The 20340-nt window shown below is 40.7% G+C and overlaps 1 pseudogene; it reads right to left on the reverse strand.

Moving 5' to 3' along the window:
* Positions 1–1431: 1431 nt before the first annotated feature.
* Positions 1432–1558, reverse strand: LOC119933900 (annotated as a pseudogene).
* Positions 1559–20340: the final 18782 nt, after the last annotated feature.

Here is a 20340-nt window from a genome sequence, read left to right on the forward strand (position 1 = left end):
CTGCACACTTTGAACATTCAGTAAATGTGATTGAATGATTGATCCCGGAGAGCCACTTACTGTTTTCCAATGTTGATTAAATTCACTGAGCTAAACATTGGCAATTGCCACTAAAATATGCATGTATTCAGTGACCTAAGGATATCTCTCCTCTTTGCCAAAGAACCAATCACTCAAAGGCTTGGATGGGAAGAGGAAAACAGGCAGGAAAGCACCACTATCTACCCCACTGAAGAACAAGTATATCTATTTTTTTATATATGCAATAACTACTGGAGAAAAGTGGCTGAGAGTTGGGTTGGTTTACGGATTAAATTAACCCACAACTCTAAGAGGGTAGAACACTGGGAATAGGGCCTGAAAGAGGTGAATCATGCCAGGAGAACTAGAAAAACTACCTAATTAATGAAGATCAAAGTTCAAAACCCATAATGGCAAGAAAAAAATTTTAAATGTAAATCTTTCAGAAATAAAGGGACTTGGCAGTGATTTTGGTAAATAGAATGCAGCGATTACACATGAATGTTGTTTCAAGATAGATTAGGTTTCATTTCACTTGATATAAGAGGAGTGGAAATTTCAATTCTATAAAACAATCTGATTTAAAGTATGCATTTCTCCCAAACCAACCTGATTCTTGACATTCCCTGATTTGGGAATGGTCTTCTCAAAGCCCTTTTCAAGTGCCTCTGTTCTTTTATGTCATGCCGGTGAACAAAGACAAGAGCAATTAACTGAGTTGAGTCATGGCAATTATACCCGTCGCCATCTCAAATTCAAATGGGACACTTGATTTATGAAGTGTGTCTTTGTCTTAGAGAAAACAGTGAATGATATGTTTAATGAGGAAATAAAAACATCTCCCATTATAAATGCTTAGGTTTTTCGAAGAAAGCAACAGTATTTATATTTCATAATTACCCTTTTCATAATAATAACATTATCAAGTTGGGGTATTTGTTTAGCAATTACTGTGTGCCAAGCACTTGGGGTAAGTGCAATCAAATCATTCATTCAATCGTATTTATTGAGCGCTTACTGTGTGCAGAGCACTGTACTAAGCACTTGGGAAGTACACGTTGGCAACATATAGAGACGATCCCTACCCAACAGCGGGCTCACAGTGTAGAATCAGGCACAAACCCTGCTGCACTTACGGTTCATAGCCTAAGAGGGAGGGAAAAAATGTATCCTAACCCCATATTGTCTTGTCATATGCCATGGAGTCGTTGCCAAGCCATAGCAATGCCAAGGACACATCTCTCCCAGAACGCCCCACCTCCATCTGCAATCGTTCTGATAGTACATCCATAGAGTTTTCTTGGTAAAAATACAAAAGTGATTTACCATTGCCTTCTTCCTCTCAGTCAACTTGATTTTCCACCCTTGACTCTCTCCCGTGCCGCTGCTGCCCAGCACAGGTGAGTTTTGATTTGTAGCAGATTATCTTCCATTCACCAAGCTAGGAATGGAATGGGTAGGCCTCTGCTTGACTCTCCCTCCTATAGTCAAGACTGGTAGAGGACTGGAAACTCTCCAGGTATGACCCTGAGAGGAGAGCCCCCTATTACAGATGAAGAAACTGAGGCACAAAGACTTTTAAAGACATATCTATGGTCCCAGAGTGGGAAAGTGGCAGAGTCAGGATTGGAACCCAGGTCTCCTGAATGTCAATCCTGATCTGTTATCCACTGGGCAGACACCCTGCTTCTCAGCAAAACACATTTCTCCCCAAACTTGTCATATGTTTTCAAAATAGGTGAATCGGTGAGACCCGGCTTCAATAATAATAATAATAATGGCTTTATTAAGCACTTACTATGTGCAAAGCACTGTTCTAAGCACTGGGGAGGTTATAAGGTGATCAGGTTGTCCCACGGGGGGCTCACTGTCTTCATCCCCATTTTACAGATGAGGGAACTGAGGCACAGAGAAGTTAAGTGACTTGCCCAATGTTACACAGCTGACAATTGGCGGAGCTGGGATTTGAACCCATGACCTCTGACACCAAAGCCCGGGCTCTTTCCACTGAGCCACGCTGCTTCAATATCCAGCTACCTTAGGGCTGAACAGACTATTTTTTTGGTCAAAAGCAGATTGACACATTTTGCTCTGAAGTCACTTTACAAATCTGCTGCATCCAGAGAACATGAATAGAAATTGTGGATCTCTGGTATAACTTCACTTTACCCCATTTGCGCTTTTCCGAATGAGTGCTTTTTAAGGCATTATCACCCATTACAAGGCATTTTTCCTGGGCATGGAACCTTATAAACATAAGAATGACTTTTTGCACAAAAGGACAGGCTGCAGCTGAGTGACCCTGCTGTCCAAGGGAGCAGCTTAGTCACTGAATTGAAATTAAATGATTCCCCCCCAGGTGATTTAGAAAAATGTCATAATCTCTTCAACACGATGAAGCTAAGGGGCAGGGTAAAAGCCAGTTAGGGGGCTAAAAGGTGCAATCATCACAGTTTGAACTTTTAATCTTGAAGAAGCTACAATTTTCTCTCCTAATGTCTGCCACAGGGTCCCTGGAATGTAGGATTCACATAATTCCCTTTAAACTAGTCAAAAGCACCCTGAAGGTCAACCAGATGGCAATTAGGATCCTCTGTAACTGCAGAGGGTCCAGCATTCTGCGTCTCGCCGCAGTAGCGTCACAGAGAGTAACTTTGAAATGCCTAAATGCTTCAGACGGGAGCCTGGGGAAGGCTTGGGGGACCTTAAGATTACTGCACATAAAAGGAGAAATGTCAAAATTTGTCAGTCTCTGCAGGATCCACTTTGGCGGAGGCAAAACAGATGAGACAGAGGTGGTAGAGATGTGGAGTTGGCGATCTTCAGTCTGACAGTGAGAAACGGTGGCTGTAACTGTGTGTTCCAGCATCTTTTAATTGGGGCCATGAACCTGGAAAGTCTACTGACATACTGGAAACAAAAATGACGGCTTTCTCCTGGCAGTACATCTCAGTCTGAAGAGGAATGCCTCACTAGGCAGGTGGAAGAGAACTGAGAAGTGTCCACTTTTGGGGGTGGAGAACGACTATCTGGGTCACACGGTTAAAAGCAAGGAAGGGAAGCAATGTAGTCTAGTGGAAAGAGCATGGTCCTGGAGGTCAGGGGGTTTTAATCCCAGCCGCACTACTAGCCTGCTCTGTGACCTAAAGCAATGTGCTTAACTTCTCAATGCCTCAATCTTCTCAACTGCAGAATGGGGCCGCCTGTTCTCCCTCTATTTAAACTGTAAACCCATGTGGAATAGGGACTATGTACAACTTGATTAACTTAGAAAAATGCTTGATGATACAGAGTAAGTGCTTAACAAATGCCCTAAAGAAAATACAAGCCCCAAAGAACAGAACATATTAAAACACTGTGGGCGTGAGAAATCATCAAAAATAGAGCAAGTCAAACCAAATCATCTAAAAGTCCTAAATTACCCTACGTAAACCCAACGTGGGCAGGGATTATCTCTCTGTATTGCTTTATTGTACTTTCCAAGTATTTAGTACAGTGCTCTGCGCACGGTAAGCGCTGTGTGAGCCCACTGTTGGGTAGGGACCGTCTCTATATGTTTCCAACTTGTACTTCCCAAGTGCTTAGTACAGTGCTCTGCACACAGTAAGTGCTCAATAAATACGATTGAATGAATGAAATGCGATTGAATGAATGAATACAATATAGCAGAGTTGGGAAAGTGCTCAGGCCTTGAAATCAGGGGGCCTGGGTTCTAATCCAGGCTCCTTCATGTTCTAGTTCTAATCCATGCTTGTCCTAACTCGGGAACTGCCTCAACTGCAGCCCACCCATCTCAGCCAAAGAGTGGCATTCTTCCTAGGGAGATCCAGGAGAGACTCTGAGGATCGGGAAAGCAACACAGAGCTAATGGGACACTGCCCACCGTAAAGTCACCTTGGGTCCCGGGCCAAGATCCAGCCTCCCTGCATTCCTTAGCTTGACTTCAGAGCCATCCTAGGGTGTTTCAGGAGCACGCACATTCATATTTAGTTGGCACTTCACAGTCACTTGCCAATCTCTTAACCTCTAGGAGAGGTATGTGGTAGGAAAATAGTGCCCAGAAAATACTCTCCAGACTCCAAGAGAAGCACTTAAACCAACAGCTTTTTATCACTTCCCACGTAACTCCTCTTAATGTCGAGAGAGACCCCTTTAAGATGGGTAATGACTCTCCTTTTATGTATTTATCCAGGAAAACACGTAGGGAGGTGAAGGCAACAAGACAGGATTTTTACGAATTTGAAAATGGGTTCTCCAATAAATCACCACTTTGCTAATTTTCAGTCTTGCCAATGCAATAGGATTCCAAAAAAAATGTTGAAAAGAATGAAAGGCCACATGGAAACTACTATAAAAAGCACACTGCATTATAGTATATTTTTATAAAAATGGGAAAAAGCTTAGTTCATAAATTTTAACCTCAACTGAAGCATTCATTTAAAACTTTTCCTGAGCATCTGCCAGTGTACCCAAGCCACAAAATAATAATAATAATAATGGCATTTATTAAGTGCTTACCAACTGTCAGGCACAGTACTAAACACTGGGGTGGATATAACCAAATCGGGTTGGACACAGTCTTTGTCCTACATGGAGCTCGCAGTCTCAATTCCCATTTTATAGATGAGGTAACAGGCACAGAGAAGTTAAGTGATTTGCCCAAAGTCACACAGCAGACAAGTGGTGGAGCTGAGATTAGAAGCCATGATCTTCTTACTCTCAGGCCCACGTTCTATCCACTACTCCATGCTGCTTCTCTATGTACTTCCCTGCTTCAGTATGTACTCATTCATTCATTCATTCAATCATATTTATTTTAGACTGTGAGCCCACTGTTGGGTAGGGACTGTCTCTATATGTTGCCAACTTGTACTTCCCAAGCGCTTAGTACAGTGCTCTGCACACAGTAAGTGCTCAATAAATACAATTGATTGATTGATTGAACGCTTACTGTGTGCAGAGCACTGTACTAAGCACTTATCAACTGTCCTGGGTGCTCCTGTTCTAGACACCTGGGGGAGTACAATTCAACTAAAAGACACGGTCCCTCCTGGTGAATTCTGAGTACAATGCTAACCATTTAGTACACAGTAGAAGCTCAGGAAACACCACCTGATGGACTGAGAAGCTTACAACCTACTAGGCTAACAATATAGATTGAATCCCTAAACTGCAATAATTTATCTCTTCTAATGCCTCCATTCCCATTGGATCGGGATGATATTTTCAGGTGGCTGGACCACTAGTAATTGTATTTATTGAGCATCTACTGGATGGAATGCAATCAATCACACATTTAACGAGCGCTTACCATGTGTATAGTATGCTAAGCACTTGGGAAAGTACAATATAACAATATCATAGAGTTGGTGGACAGCTTACCTTTCCACAATGAGCTTATAGTCTAAAGGGGGAGACAGACATTAAAATAAATGAATAAATTATGGATATGTACTTGAGTGCTGGGGGCTGATGGAGTCGGGGAACAAATCAGGTTGACACAGAAAGGAATGAGAGAAGAGGAAATGAGGGCTTAGTTAGGGAATGCCTCTTTTGGAGGAGATGTGTCTTCAATAAGGCTTTGAAAGTGGGGAGATCAATTGTCTGTCGGATATTAGGTGGAAGGGTGTTGCAGGCCAGAGGCAGGATGTGGGCAAGAGATTGTTCTTTGTACTTCTTTGACTGAAGTACAAAGAACAGGTTCTACGAGAGGAGCTAAATGTTTGGACTGGAGAACAGTGAGGTGAGGTAGGAGGGGGTTATGGTGATTGTTTTAAAGCCAATAGGAAGGAGTTTCTTTCTGATGTAGAGGTGGAAGGGTGACCATTAGAGGTTCTTGGGGAGTGGAGAATCAGGGACTGAATGTTTCTGTAGGAAAATGATCCACACAGCAGAGTGAAGTTTGGACTGGAGCGGGGAGAGACAGGAGGCAGGGAGATCAGCAAGGAGGCTGATATGGTAATCAAGGCAGGATAGGATAAGTGCCTGGACTAATGTTGTAGCAGTTTGGATGGACAGGAAAGGGCAGATTTTAGTGATGTTGTGCAAGTTGAACTGGTGGGACTTAGGGTCAGATTGATTATTCATTCATTCAATCATATTTATTGAGCACTTACTGTGTTCAGAGCACTGAACTAAGCACTTGGGAAGTACAAGCTGGCAACATATAGAGATGGCCCCTACCCAACAATGGGCTCATTGTGGGTTGAAAGAGAGAGAGGAGTCAAGGAAAATGCCAAGGTTATAGGCTTGTCAAACACAGAGATATGGGAGAATCAGAGGGAAAAATCAGGGAGAGGACAGGGTTTGGGTGGGAAGATAAGGAGTTCTGTTCTGGACGTGTCAAGTTTGAGGTGTCAGTGGGACAGTCAAGTAGAGGTCTCGAAGGCAGAAGGAAATGCAAGAGTGCAGAGAGGGAGAAAGATGAAGATTTGGGAATCATCTGCATAGAGGTGGCAGTTGAAGTAATGCGAGTTTACTAGTTCTCCAAGGGAGTGGGTGTAGATGGAAATAGAAGGGGACCCAGAACTGAACCTTGAGGGACTTCCACAGTTAGGGGGTGGAAGGCAAAAGAGGAGCCTGTGGAAGGGACTGAGAATGCACTCTTCTAAGTATTTAAGATGGCACAAAAGTACCATCTGTTCATGTACATAATTTGCACACTAAAAAGGAGAGAGACACAGTGAGTGAATTTCCCAGAGTAATCAGAGTAATTAGTTGACTGTAAAACCGATTATATACACAACTGTAGAGGCAAGTCACAAAAAGATACAAAAGTGTTAAGATGACTTCCAGGCTGAAATGACTTAGGAGACGGATATTAATTGGGGAAGACTTGTTGAAGGGAGTGAGATTTTAGGAGGGTGCTGAATGAGGTGAGCTGTGTTCAGTTACATGTGTGGGAGAAGGTGTTTCAGAATGGGAAATGGTGCAGGCAAGGGGAGGGAGGTGGGAGAGTTGAGAGCAAAGTACAATAAGGAGGTGACGGGAAAAGAATGAAGAGAGTGAGTTGATGAACAGAAGGTGAAGCGAGAGGATATGTAAAATGAGGAGTGATGGTGGAGAAACTTGAAACTGAACATGAGGATTCTATCTGTGTCTATCTAGTAGCACTTATGAGTTAATATTCATTCAATCATATTTATTGAGCGCTTACTGTGTGCAGAGCACTGTACTAAGCACTTGGAAAGTAGAGAGAAGCAGCATGGCTCAGTGGAAAGAGTACAGGCTTGGGAGGCTGAGGTCATGAGTTTGAATTCTGCCCACTGCCACTGTCTGCTGTGTGACTTTGGACAAGTCACTTAACTTCTCTGTGCCTCAGTTACCACATTTGGAAAATGGGGATTAAGACTGTGAGCCCCACGTGGGACAATCTAATCACACTGTATCCCCCCCAGAGCTTAGAACAGTGCTTCACACATAGTAAGCGCTTAACAAATACCATCATTATCCCTTCTAGACTGTGAGCCCATTGTTGGGTAGGGAGCGTCTCTATATGCTGCCAACTTGTACTTCCCAAGTGCTTAGTACATTGCTCTGCACAAAGTAAGTGCTCAATAAATACAATTGAATGAATGAATGAAAGTGCAATATAGTAACAAATAGAGACAATCCCTGCCCACAATAGGCTCACAGTCTAGAAGGGGGGAGACAGACATCAAAACAAGTAAACAGGCATCAGTAGAATCATTATAAATGAATAGAATTATAGATATATACACATCAAGAAAAATAAATGGAATTATAATTATAAATACATACATATATGCAAAGTGCCATGGGGCGGGGAGGAGTGAGTTGGGGCGATGGGGAGGGGAGAAGGAGCAGAGGAAAATGGTGGGGTTTAGTCTGGGAAGGCCTTTTAGATGAGGTGAGTTTTCAGTAGGTTTTTGAACTGGGGGAAATGTGCTAGTTTGGTGGATTTGAGGAGGGACGGCATTCCAGGCCAGAGGTAGGACATGGGCCCAGGGTTCAACGGTGGGACAGGTGAACAGTATGTTAAGTGCTTACTATGTTCCAGGCACTGTACGAAGAGCTGGCAGGATACTAGGTGATTAGGTTGTCCCACATGGGGCTCACTGTCTTTATCCCCATTTTACAGAAGAGGAAACTGAGGCTCAGAGAACTCAACTGTCTTGGCCGAGTGGGAGAGCAGAGGTTAGACCCACCCATCAGACTACACTGCTTCTTAAGTTGTGGCAGGTCACTAGTATAAGCTAGTAAGGCTACTCATGTGTTTGTGGGGGTATTGGGGAGGGGGAGAGAGAAAGTGGGCAACGTGAGAAAGGGAAAGAAAAGAGAAAGAGAGATGTAGAGAGATCCTCTCCACCCACCCACTTTTTAGACATGTATAAGGGGAATAAATTAGGCTTGAGGAATAATCATTTTAAGTACAAATTGAACACATTACATATCGAAGAGCAGATATATTTCAGGATGTTTTAAATTATGCTTCTATTTCAATTTTCATCTAAAAATGTTACTTGAGAATCATGATAGCAAGTGTCCTTTCTTCAAATGGCATTTTGTTGCTTAGGAAGGATAACCATGAATGGTGCCAAGAAAGTTGCCCTTTGGAAATAGGCACCCACATTCTCAAATTAGCCCAGGACAATCCTCCAACCCAAACCTGAGTAAGATTATGAATAATGTAGGAGGACCAGTCTGAACTGCCAGGAGCTCAGAAGGTTGACTTTCTCCCACAAACATATGGGAGATTCTCATGATGAGAAGCTGCTCCAGCCAAGGCAAGGAGGAAAATCTATTTCATGTCTAGAAAGGCAAAAATGTTGGGAGGGGGAGGAAAGCACAAGTGAACATCTAGAAAACCTCCCAAATTTTCCAAGTTGTTCTGAATCAGAGAGAGCTGGGGCTCTCTGGAAGTGACACCACCTAAAACTCACTAATTCTCTGGGGGACAGAAAGGAAAACAACAGATGTCCTCAACACCAAAAGCAGTGGTTAATTCAAGCTATTATAAAGGGAATTCAACATAATTTTCCCTTCTAGCTTCCCTTCTTCCTTTGAATCAGTGTCTGTTTAAAATAGCAGGGCTTTCTTCCTTTACAAAATCTTTGACACAAAATATAGGAATAGACAATTGATTGGGTGTTATGTTCTTTCCCCTGGGAAAACAAATAGCTTTAACATAATTTATCTCTTGTTGTTCTTTTGTTCCAGTAAATTAATCAACAAAATCATCTGTCAATTAGCAGATTCACTATAGCAACTCCGATCCATTAAATGATTAGAAAGCCTTTTGCATGCTGGTTTAGCATTAACACATCGTACACTTCTAAGACAAACTGTGGCTTCATGAACTCATGTTTCATAGTTTTTCAGTTTTAAACAAATACGAGAAGTGATTTCATTCTAATAAAGATGTCTTAGCTCCTATGATTCTCGTTCTAAGGCCACTGACTTGTTTACGCCAACTCAACTACCTTCAGTTCCTGGGGACTGAAGTCAGATGAAGTTGCTGTTGTTGAATCAAAAAATAAAATCAAGTAAAATAAAATAAAAATAGTGTCCTCTTAAGGTTCCGTTCCAAACATATCTGTGCAGCATTTGGCTGTTTTATAGGTCTTTATCAAACTATTGCTTACTTTAAGCCTGTAGACACAAGATGGAAAGCTGAGACCTTGGTTCCCCTTGATATATCTACTATCTCTTGTGTTGGCCAACATGGAGTACTGTCTGTGGGTCTTAATCAGTGTAGGTTGTTCATGTTACTGCTTCCTTTCAGTGAGGGTAAAATAGAAATTAAAGGTTTTGGCTCAATCTTCATTTCATCCAAACCGAGTTCTTCCATACTCCTAGTTGGATCCCGTGGGCACGTTTATATGTCTCGTTTGACACTGAAATGTTGCATATTTGCTTTTTTGGTCATTTAATGATTTATGCTGGAAACGGTAAAGCATTATATCTTGTTTCTCTTTCAATTTGGGGACTCCAGTTGAGGAACAGAATTATCACCTTCTCTGTTGTCATCCACATTATCGCGATCTTTGGCTAAAGATGACAACCTACTTTTGTTAGTTTGGGGAACTATTTTTGTTAGTTTAGTTAGTTTTCCCTAAGTGGTATAAGTTACTATCTAGCTAGTTAATAATTAGTTAACTATTTAAGTGTTCAGCTGTAAAAATTCATATGCACCACTGTCGTACACGCTTTGTACTGTCGTAGGCATGTTCTAAGTGCCAGGTAGAAACAAATTAAACTGACTTGACCCAATCACTGACCCACATGGGACTAGCAATCTAAAAGACAGGAAAGTGAGGAAACTGAAGAACAATCAATGATATTTATTTAGAACTTACTAAATGCTTTGTAGAGTACAGCAGAGTTGGTAGACATATTCCCTGCCCACAATGAGCTCACAATCTATAGTTTTAGAGAGTTTAAGTGACTTGCCCCAGGTAATCTGTTTCCCTAATCCCACCAGTTCCCGCTGTCTCCTTAAATTTAACAAACTAAACAAAACAAACCAAGATGAATTCAATTTGGCAATTATGTGTTTAGCCTTCAGATTTGATGTTTTAAAATTGCAGAAAATTACTAATTATTAAAAATACAATAAATGCTTCTCATTGAATCGGATGATAAGAAAAGAGCAAAGCATGCCATAGAAATTGATTTTCCCTCCGAGTTTGTATATTTCTCTCCGCTTCATCTCCTCGACTCTTGAATCTTCACTTTATCTTTCACAGTCAACTGGCCAGGGGCAATTTTGCACTGTGATTAGCCTTCAGTTGTGTTGTGAAATTGCTTTCACCTCATTATAGACTGCCTAGGAGCTCCTCTAGTTGACAGTGGTTGAACTTTTAAGAGTTCCTCAGTCAGGAAAAAAGAGAAAAAGAGCAGTCTTGGAGGTCCCATTTGTTTCTGCTCTTTCAACAACTATCCCATTTTTCTTTTAAGCTGTAATATGAAGAAACTGGAAATGTTGCCATTTGAGTACCCCCATCCAGAGAATTTCAAAACATTGGATAATTTACTCTGTCCTAGGTGAAATGTACAAAGTCTGTGGGAAGATTGGTGCCCAAACACCCTAAGTAAATGATGTTGCATACCACAGTCCCCTTCGGCAGATTTCCAAGGAGACTTTTGTCCTCACTACCTAAAAGTAGACTAGTACATTGTGCTGTTCCTGAGACCTTGTATCTACCAGTAGACTCAAGTCCAGGGTGTCAAAAGCAAAGCAGCCATGTGATGTTTGGTGGCAGGAATGGATACAGCCACTATTCCGACATTAATCAATCAATCGTATTTCAATCAATCGTATTTATTGAGCGCTTACTATGTGCAGAGCACTGTACTAAGCACTTACCATCCGGAGTGCATGACATTACCATCCGGAGTGCATGACTCTGTCAGACTGAATGAAGCTACTATCAGTCAGTGGTATTTTTTGAGCCCTTACTGTGTGGAAGCCACTGTACTAAGATTTTGGGAATGTACAATAAAAAGAGTTGGTAAGCATAATCCTTGCCCACAAGGAGTTCATAATCTGCAGAGCCCATTACCAATTTATCCAACAACCCAGGCGCCCAGATTTCTCCTTGACCTGAATTATTTGGCTACAAAAGGGGATAGGAGAGAATTCTGGGGGCCTGAAGTAGCTGAATAAATGGTGAGACCCTTTTTCTGAAAATAAATAAATCAAGAAATAAATGAAATATAAAAACATATCGACCCCAACCTCATTTGGAATGCGGCATCTGGAATTAATCTCAAAAAATATTTCTTAAAAATATGTACACTAATCCTCCACGTTTAATTTTTCTTTCTCTAGAAATATATCACAGGCTGTTTGTTTTTTATTTTTTTTTTCCTTTTGATCATTTGGATTGGTAAACACATTAAGCAAATGGAAAGTTGATGACTTCTGAATTCTGAAAGTGCCTTTCACCAGGCATTGTGTTTGCGATCTGGTGGACCTTCAGAATGTAGCATCTAACACTCCTAGAGTCACCCAAGGAAGCATTAAAATTAATTTTAATTCACTCATGAGCCAGAGGTCATGTTCTAATAGATTGAATGAAGTTAATGGACAGAGGTGCAGTTACATTTTGTACACATTCAGTTGGCACTTTGACATTCATCTGGAAAAAATTAAATGTACAAGATTATTTTCTAAGGGTCTAGCTAGAACCAGGCAGGATCACAGGTGCCTATTATCAACAATTTACTACTTTTGAAATTCATAAAATTAGGGCAAAAACTAAAAATCTTTATTCATTCTACCATTTGGAAATACTCTAGACTGTAAGCTTGTAGTGGGCAGGGAAACATGCCAACCATCTCTGCTGTAATGTACTCTCCCAAGCATTTAGTACAGTGCTCCACATAGAGTAAGCACTCAATAAGTAGCATTGGTTGATTTAGTGACTGGGGAAACACTCTGTTCTCAGCCTGAGCTAGATGACACCTGAAACCAGAGCATCGGCCCTCTCCCTTCCCACCCCCAACCACTGAGAAGAAGCAAGGCAGAAGCAATCCTTCCCAATTTCCAAAGGGGAAACTGAGACTGTACAGATGAAAGACAGTTCAGAATGGAGTCAGGAGGAGCAACAAGGACTCAAATATCCTATAAATGCACTGCTACTCCATTCTTGCTATCATAAATGTGTTTTTTCTTTTCCATGGTAGTTTCTCACTGTAGTGTTGGTTTTTACTAAATTTGCCTGACTTCATCTTACATGCTGATTTTGCCCACTCCCTCGCTCCTGTAGGTAAAAATGATCCAGGGAGCATGTCAGAACCAATATTCATGTACTTTTCCTTAGTACTTAGTACAGGGCCTGGCATGAAGTTAAGTACTTAATAAATGTAAGTAAGACTACTAAGAAGAATGAGAGGTATAATTACTATTACAATGATGAATAATTGCCATTTAACAAAACCAGATTATTACAAATGCTTTTCATCATTACATATCAGCCATATTATGGAGTGTTTACTGTGTGCAGAGCTCTGTATTAAGTGATTGGGAGAGTACAGTATAACAGAGTTGGTAAGCATATTCCCTTCCCACAGTAAGGTCACAGACTAGAGCGGGAGACAGATATTAAAATAAATGAATTGTGGATATGTACATAAGTGCTTAGGGGCTAACAGAGGGGGTAAATAAAGGGAGCAATTAAGGGTGAAGCAGAAAGAAGTGGAGAAGAGGAAATAAGGGCTCAGTCAGGGAAGGGAACCCATGACCTCTGACTCCAAAGCCCGGGCTCTTTCCACTGAGCCATGCTGCTTATTATAAAACTCTATTTTAGAATGTATTGTATAATATAAATATACTATTGATAACCTGATATGAATATTTATTGGTATTTAAAAATAACAATATCAGTTTTTCAATACTAATGCTGCTTCATCGATATACAGAAAAAAAATGGTTAAATTGTCATTCATTGTGATTCACACTTTGACTTTCCCAAAGTGGAGAAAATATTGTAAATATGACAGCTGTTCCTTTCTTTTTTTCTACCCAGCATGAAAATTTTGATGATGAGTTCTATTTATTTCATTATAAACATGATCTCTAACTTCTGCTATTATTGAACAATGTAGTCCTGAAATATTGGGTCAAAAAGAGAAAAGTGAAAGAATAACTCCAAATAAGCAATTCTAAAGCTACTGTACCCCACAGTCTTTTCAGAGCTCAATGACTCTGTTCATGACCTTCACTTGGGGATCACAAAGATAAAAGAAAAACTTGAAAAAGTTAAAAGAGTCCTGAAAATATTTGAAGAACCCCCATAGGAACCACTTACAGTGTTTTTAAAGCTAATATTTGGACTCCTGCTGATTTCAGGTTAAAGTTACCAGAATGAAAATACATTTCTGGCATCTTTCTGCCTCCCTTCACCTGAACACCCATTCTGGAAAAATCAGAGACAAACTTCCCTAGGGGGCAAGTTTTATAAAGATAACACAATTAAAAAAAAAAGATTTTTTTCTCCCTCAATGAAGCCAACAGCTTTTATTTCCTACTTTTTCCATCTGTTTGTATGGTTTAACTCAGAGTAACAGCATGTTTAAAGCATGTTATACTGTTGGCCAACAGAAGGCTACAGTCAGCATAACCTTATTACTAGTTCTGTGCCCCAGAAATGGGAAGAAAGATTGCACTAAAACAGTACTGCATTTCTCTTATTGTTTCTTCTGATTCCACACTCTCCCCCCACCCAAAAAACAAAAAGACAAAAACTTTACCTAAGTTTCTAGAGCTATTGCTGGCAAAGAAGGGGGAAAAAAATCCTTTTTTTGTGTTATTTTTTTTTAAATCAAAAACCAAGAGCCTGAGTTAAATTTGGTTGGAGAAAGTTGATAAACAAGAACATCATATGAATCTATCCTCTAACCACCAGTCCTGAAATAGCTATCATTACAATCTACTCATATATCTACTGAAGAAAGCTCTTGTTTTCCAATAAAAAGTTATTTCATCGGCTAAAAAAAACCTCAACGATTTAAAGATGTTTCTCTATCAGATGTAAATCTCTATTTCAGAAATTTTCATTTATGATGACTTACACAATGGAAATACAAGAATAACAAAATATTAATTTGGTTGAACTCAGAACTGTACAGACAAAAGAAGTCATAATGGAAAACTATAGGAAGTGGTAACTGGGTTGTATCCTTATAAATAAACATCGTGTCTACATAGGGAAAATACTTAAAAAGATTGAACCTGGAAAGAATATGTAACTAGCATGAAACACTGAAGGAAACAACAAAAAAGACAATCAAATACAATTCTGATTGGGCAAAAGAGATCAGGGATGATGTCACTCCTTGTCTGCCTAATTTTAGAAAGTTTAAAAATTGTTGGCTTATAGCAGATATCTATAATAGATATTCATTCATTCAATCGTATTTATTGAGCACTTACTGTGTGCAGAGCACTGTACTAAGCGCTTGGGAAGTACAAGTCGGCAACATATAGATACGGTTCCCTACCCAACAATGGGCTCACAGTCTAGAAGGGGGAGATAGACAACAAAACAAAACATGTAGACAGGTGTCAAAATCATCAGAACAAATAGAATTATAGCTATAACGAAAGCCTGAGACCACAATCAATCAATGCTATTTATTGCGCAGATTCTGTTGTACTCTTCCAAGCGCTTAGTACAGAGCTCTGTACATAGTAAGTATTCAATAAATCCCATTGATTGACTGAGCACTTTGTGTGCATAACACTGTACAGTACAATAGATATCGCAGACAAGATCCCTGCCCACAAGGAGCTTACACACTACAGGGGAGATAACAAAATACATTACAGATAGGAGAAATGGCAGAGAATAAGGAGCAGCATTTTTCTTTTTTTAAAAAAAAATCTACGTTTACAAAAAAAGAATGAACCCTAGGTCATATTAATGAAACAAAGAGAAATACATTTATCCCAGGCCTTAGCACAGTGTGTGGCACATTATAAACCGTTAACAAACACCCCTATCATTATTACTAACTGTAGTAGCCATAGTAGAAGCAACGTGGCTCAGTAGGAAGAGCACAGGCTTGGGACTCAGAGGTCAAGAGTTCTAATCCTGGCTCCACCACTTGTCAGATGTGTGACTTTGGGCACGTCACTTAACTTCTCTATGCCTCAGTTACCTCATCTGTAAAATGGGGATGAAGACTGTGAGCCCCATGTGGGACAACCTGATCACCTTGTATCCCCCCAGTGCTTAGAACAGTGCTTGGCACAGAGTAAGCGCTTAACAAATGCCACTATTATTATTATTATTACTACTACTCATTCACGGCAGGGATTCTGTCTACCAACTCTGTTATATTCTACCAAGTGCTTAGAATAGTGCTCGGCACACAAAAAATGAGCTCATTGTAGACAGGGAACATGTCTCTGTTATATCGTACTCTCCCAGGTGCTCAGTACAGTGTTCTGCACACAGTAAATGTCAATAAATGACTGATAAATACCATTGAGTTCTTAGGGTGAGATCTCACTACTGTGACACATTAACATGAATCAGAAGGACACTCTACCATGTTGTTCCTTACCATGGTGCTGGATATTTCCCAATTGTCTATCATTCGCCAATATATGTGCCCTTGTCCACCTGTCCATCACCTGTCCAACACTGCTATCCCCACCCTCCTTTAAACACGTGTCCCTGTCCTGGGGATTTCTGCTCCAGCAGAGGGGAACAGATTCAAGTTTCACATGTCCACTCCAATGGGAGACTCAACACCTTTGTTGCTTGTCAACTTGGAGAGCACATGTGAAAATTTGCTCCCCAGATCATTCTCTGACTGTCCCTTTCTGCATGGTTCAGTCAAAACCTAATTGACCAAATTCAGTGGTCCCTAGAAAGCTGTGCCAGTGAAGAGTTGGTATCTATTCTTATTTACATCCAACCATCTGTTGTTTAGATTTCAAGCTCTTCTGGAATAACACAATCATCTGACACACTATAACCTGTTTCTTTTCATCTGTGTGGGTCCCTCAAGGACCCTTTGGTAAAGCCCTTGAAAAAGGGCACCAGGGTAATAATACACAACCCTGCCAAAACATTGCCTCCTACACCATTTTAACAGTTGGGAGTTAGCCCGTAATGAGCCAGTTCATTTTCCTCCTGATGTTGATTATTCCCTTTAGCAGTATGGAACACTTTCACTCCTCATCATCTCCAAACACAAATATATGCAGAGGACCAAGGTCACCAACTTTCCAAGTAAGTTTTACTTGGTTAAAATATTGGGTGATCTCTCTATATACTTTGCAAAATCATTTCTTCTCAACTCTGAGGGTCAGGGCAAGGCAATACGATCTAGGCAGTCATCATCATCATTACTACACAGGTATTAATCTCTCACTTGAGACTAAACCCCTCTTTTCTCCTTAACTTAATAGATACATTGGAGCCCCCTTTTTCCTCTCCTCCTCCCCAGCCCCCCGCCCTACCTCCTTCCCATCCCCACAGCATTTGTCTGTTTGTACAGATTTATTACTCTATTTTACTTGTACATATTTCCTATTCTATTTATTTTGCTAATGATGTGTATCTAGCTTTATTTTTATTTATTCTGGTGACTTGACACCTGTCCACATGTTTTGTTTTGTTGTCTGTCTCCCCCTTCTAAGCTGTGAGCCCATTGCTGGGTAGGAAACGTCTCTATATGTTGCCAACTTGTACTTCCCAAGTGCTTAGTACAGTGCTCTGCACACAGTAAGCGCTCAATAAATACAATTGAATGAATGAATGAACACTTTCACACATCTAGGTTAGCAACTGGCTAACTGCTCCTCTAGTACTATAGAAGAATTCTTGTGTCTCCCTATTTGCCAAGTACACTTTTGTCAGAGTCTGTGTTTAAACTACAAAGAATCAGAACTGGAAATAATTTGTAGGTTTTGGATCAGGTCAACAACTATGAGTTGAACATCCTGATATTCTATTGTTCAAGCTGAGAGGTTCTCTCTTTAGCTTATAAGCATTTACCAGGTAAAACGTTAGGCATCTCTAGGCAATTCTTAATCACTTATAGGCCCGCACAAAACACATCTTCCTTAATCACTGCTCTTTTATGGAAATGAAGGAGATGATGCATGAAAATCTTCTAACAACACTGTCTAATCTGCAGATCCCAGATAGATGATATTTTATTTTCCCCTCCTCAGCATCTCCTTCTCCCCTTCTTTTTGTATTCTCTTCCTCTCTCGACTTACAGCTCACAACATTCAATGCTGTATTTGCTTTCCTTTCATTTATTTTCATATTGAGTTTGGCTTTGGCTGTCAGACAACCTATACTTTCATGATACTGAAAAATGTTGGCTATTACATGGATTGCAGCTGATTTCAGTTCCTTAAAGAGTCAAGCAGTTGGCCATATTCAGATAGTACTTTTCCCAGTACACTTGTAGAGAGATGTTTCTCCTTCAAATTTCCTTGATAATCACCTGACTTCCTTCTATGTGATTGGATTTGGAAGTCAGGCATATGCTCAAACACCTACACATTTGACTTAATGAATTCCTCACCTCCCTCTTTCATTTTGTTCTGTTTCTAAAGACACTGAACAAACAAAGCTAATTGAATTTTCAAGATTCACCAGCCTCTCGAGGCCCATGGTACACAGAGAATGTGTCAAAAATTGTATGGCAACCAGCACCCTGAATTGCACTTGGACTTGTACGACGACCTTCTTTAAGTGGGGTCAACTACTCAGATTCAAGGCCTGGGCCGTTGTCTCACAGATGGAAGTGAAACAAACCAGGTAAAAATTCCTCTCTGAAGGCACTCTACCCCATAAATAATTACAAAAAACAAACAAAAAACACTTCAAGGTTTGTCCTTTCAGAGGTCTGACCTAACCTGGAAAACTCAGATTGAAGATTGAAGCCCAGGGGGCTACCAGCCCTGGCTCATTGTCCACCCTCCCAACCAGTCTCCTTGAAGCACATAGGGACATCCCTATCTCCAGGTTCAGGACAATAGCCATGAGAGAAGAAAAAGTGGGAAGGAAGGTGAGCAGGGACCCTATTAGGACAGCTGCCTTGACTCTTGTGAGATTACTAGCCTCCCACTATGGCTTCTGAGGTGAATGGTTCCTTTTATCCTGTTAGGACAGCAACCTTGAATATAACAAAAATGACCACTTACCTCCACCAATATTAGAGAAAATTAAAGATAGAGGCTACTTCCATTTAAGGGCCTTCTAAAAATCACACTTCCTTTAACCGACCTCCCCTGAGCCCTAATTTTGCCTACACATCCTCCCTTTTGCTTCACCTATGTATATGAATCTGTACCCCCTAAACACTAGATAATCACCCCACCCTCAGCCCCACAGCCATTAAGTATGAATTCTTATACTCTGCGATTTCCACTTTCTATATTTTAATGTCTGTCTCCCCCTCTAGACCTTTGGCCAGCAATTGTGTCTATCAGCTCTATGGCATTTTACTTTCCCAGGCACTTAATACAGTGCTCTACACACAGTAACTGCTCAATAAATGTCATTTATGGAATAACTGAATAGCACAGAATAAGAGCTTAACAGATATTATCAACAAATGGACAGTACACTGATGAATCCCCAAATTATTATAAACTGTACAGAAAAAACCTAACTTGAAATCCAATGAGGGTACAGATAACTCATTCTGCCTGGAAAATAATATGTTATTCATTCATTCAATCATATTTATTGAGCTTACTGTGTGCAGAGCACTGTACTAAGCACTTGGGAAGTACAAGTTGGCAACATATAGAGACGGTCCCTACCCAACACCGAGCTCACAGTCTAGAAGGGGGAGACAGATGACAAAACATGTGGACAGGTGTCAAGTCGTCAGAATAAATAGAAGTAAAGGTTGTGGGTTCTAATCCCACCTCCGCCACTTGTCTGCTGTGTGACTTTGGGCAAGTCACTTCTCAGTACCTCAGTGACCTCATCTTCCATGGACGGGGTGGGGATGAGGACTTCATGCCTGAAGGAACAAGCTAAGCAGGACCGGCGGGGAGAGGGCCATTGGGCCTCATCCGAGCCTGGAGGGTGCCGGCTGAGCTGCCCATCCCCAGCTCCACAGCCCCTCTGGGCACACTCATCTTAGTCACAAATGAAACAAGAATGATATGATAGATAAGCTCAATTATTTTGTACATCCATGTGGCCAGAGTAATCATACTCCTGGTAACTGAATTTTACTGAATCTTCATCTCCCCTCAGTTGCAGGTAAAGCATGAATCTAAAACTTGATTTTGTATAAAGTTTGCCAAACATTTAATTTTTCTTCTATTATACGTAAAAGCAGATGGGCAAAGATGAAATTTAATGACTAAATGAATTCAATTGAGGGGCAAAGATACTAATTCTGAGTGCCATGAATGGAAATATCAATTATTTACCTAGAGAAGCCTGCTCTCACAAAACTCCAGGCTCAGATGAGCACGGGATGTTAACTTCCCTTTGCAATGTATGTGAGCTGCCATTGAAATTATAATCCCTATTCAATTTTCACTTGGGTGTGCTGGACTCCATCCCATTCTAACCCTGCCCTGATCAGTGTACTGAAGTGGCTTTGGATTTCAATTCAGTGAAGGGAAAACTTCCACTGAAAATGAATATGATATTTTCCATCCCGATTTGATTGGTCACAGAAATGCATTTGTGGGCAGAAGGAAGTATCTGCTCCGAGTCCCCTGAAAAATGACCCTTGATAAGTAAGTGTGCAGGAAAGTGGAGGAATGGCAAAGATGAGTATTTCTAACATCTCTAATTGTATTTCACTGTCAACAGACTCCCTTTGGCCAGAACTGGCCTACCAAGAATGCCTAAG

The sequence above is a fragment of the Tachyglossus aculeatus genome, chromosome 10 (assembly GCF_015852505.1).
Source record: "Tachyglossus aculeatus isolate mTacAcu1 chromosome 10, mTacAcu1.pri, whole genome shotgun sequence".
NCBI lineage: Eukaryota > Metazoa > Chordata > Mammalia > Monotremata > Tachyglossidae > Tachyglossus > Tachyglossus aculeatus.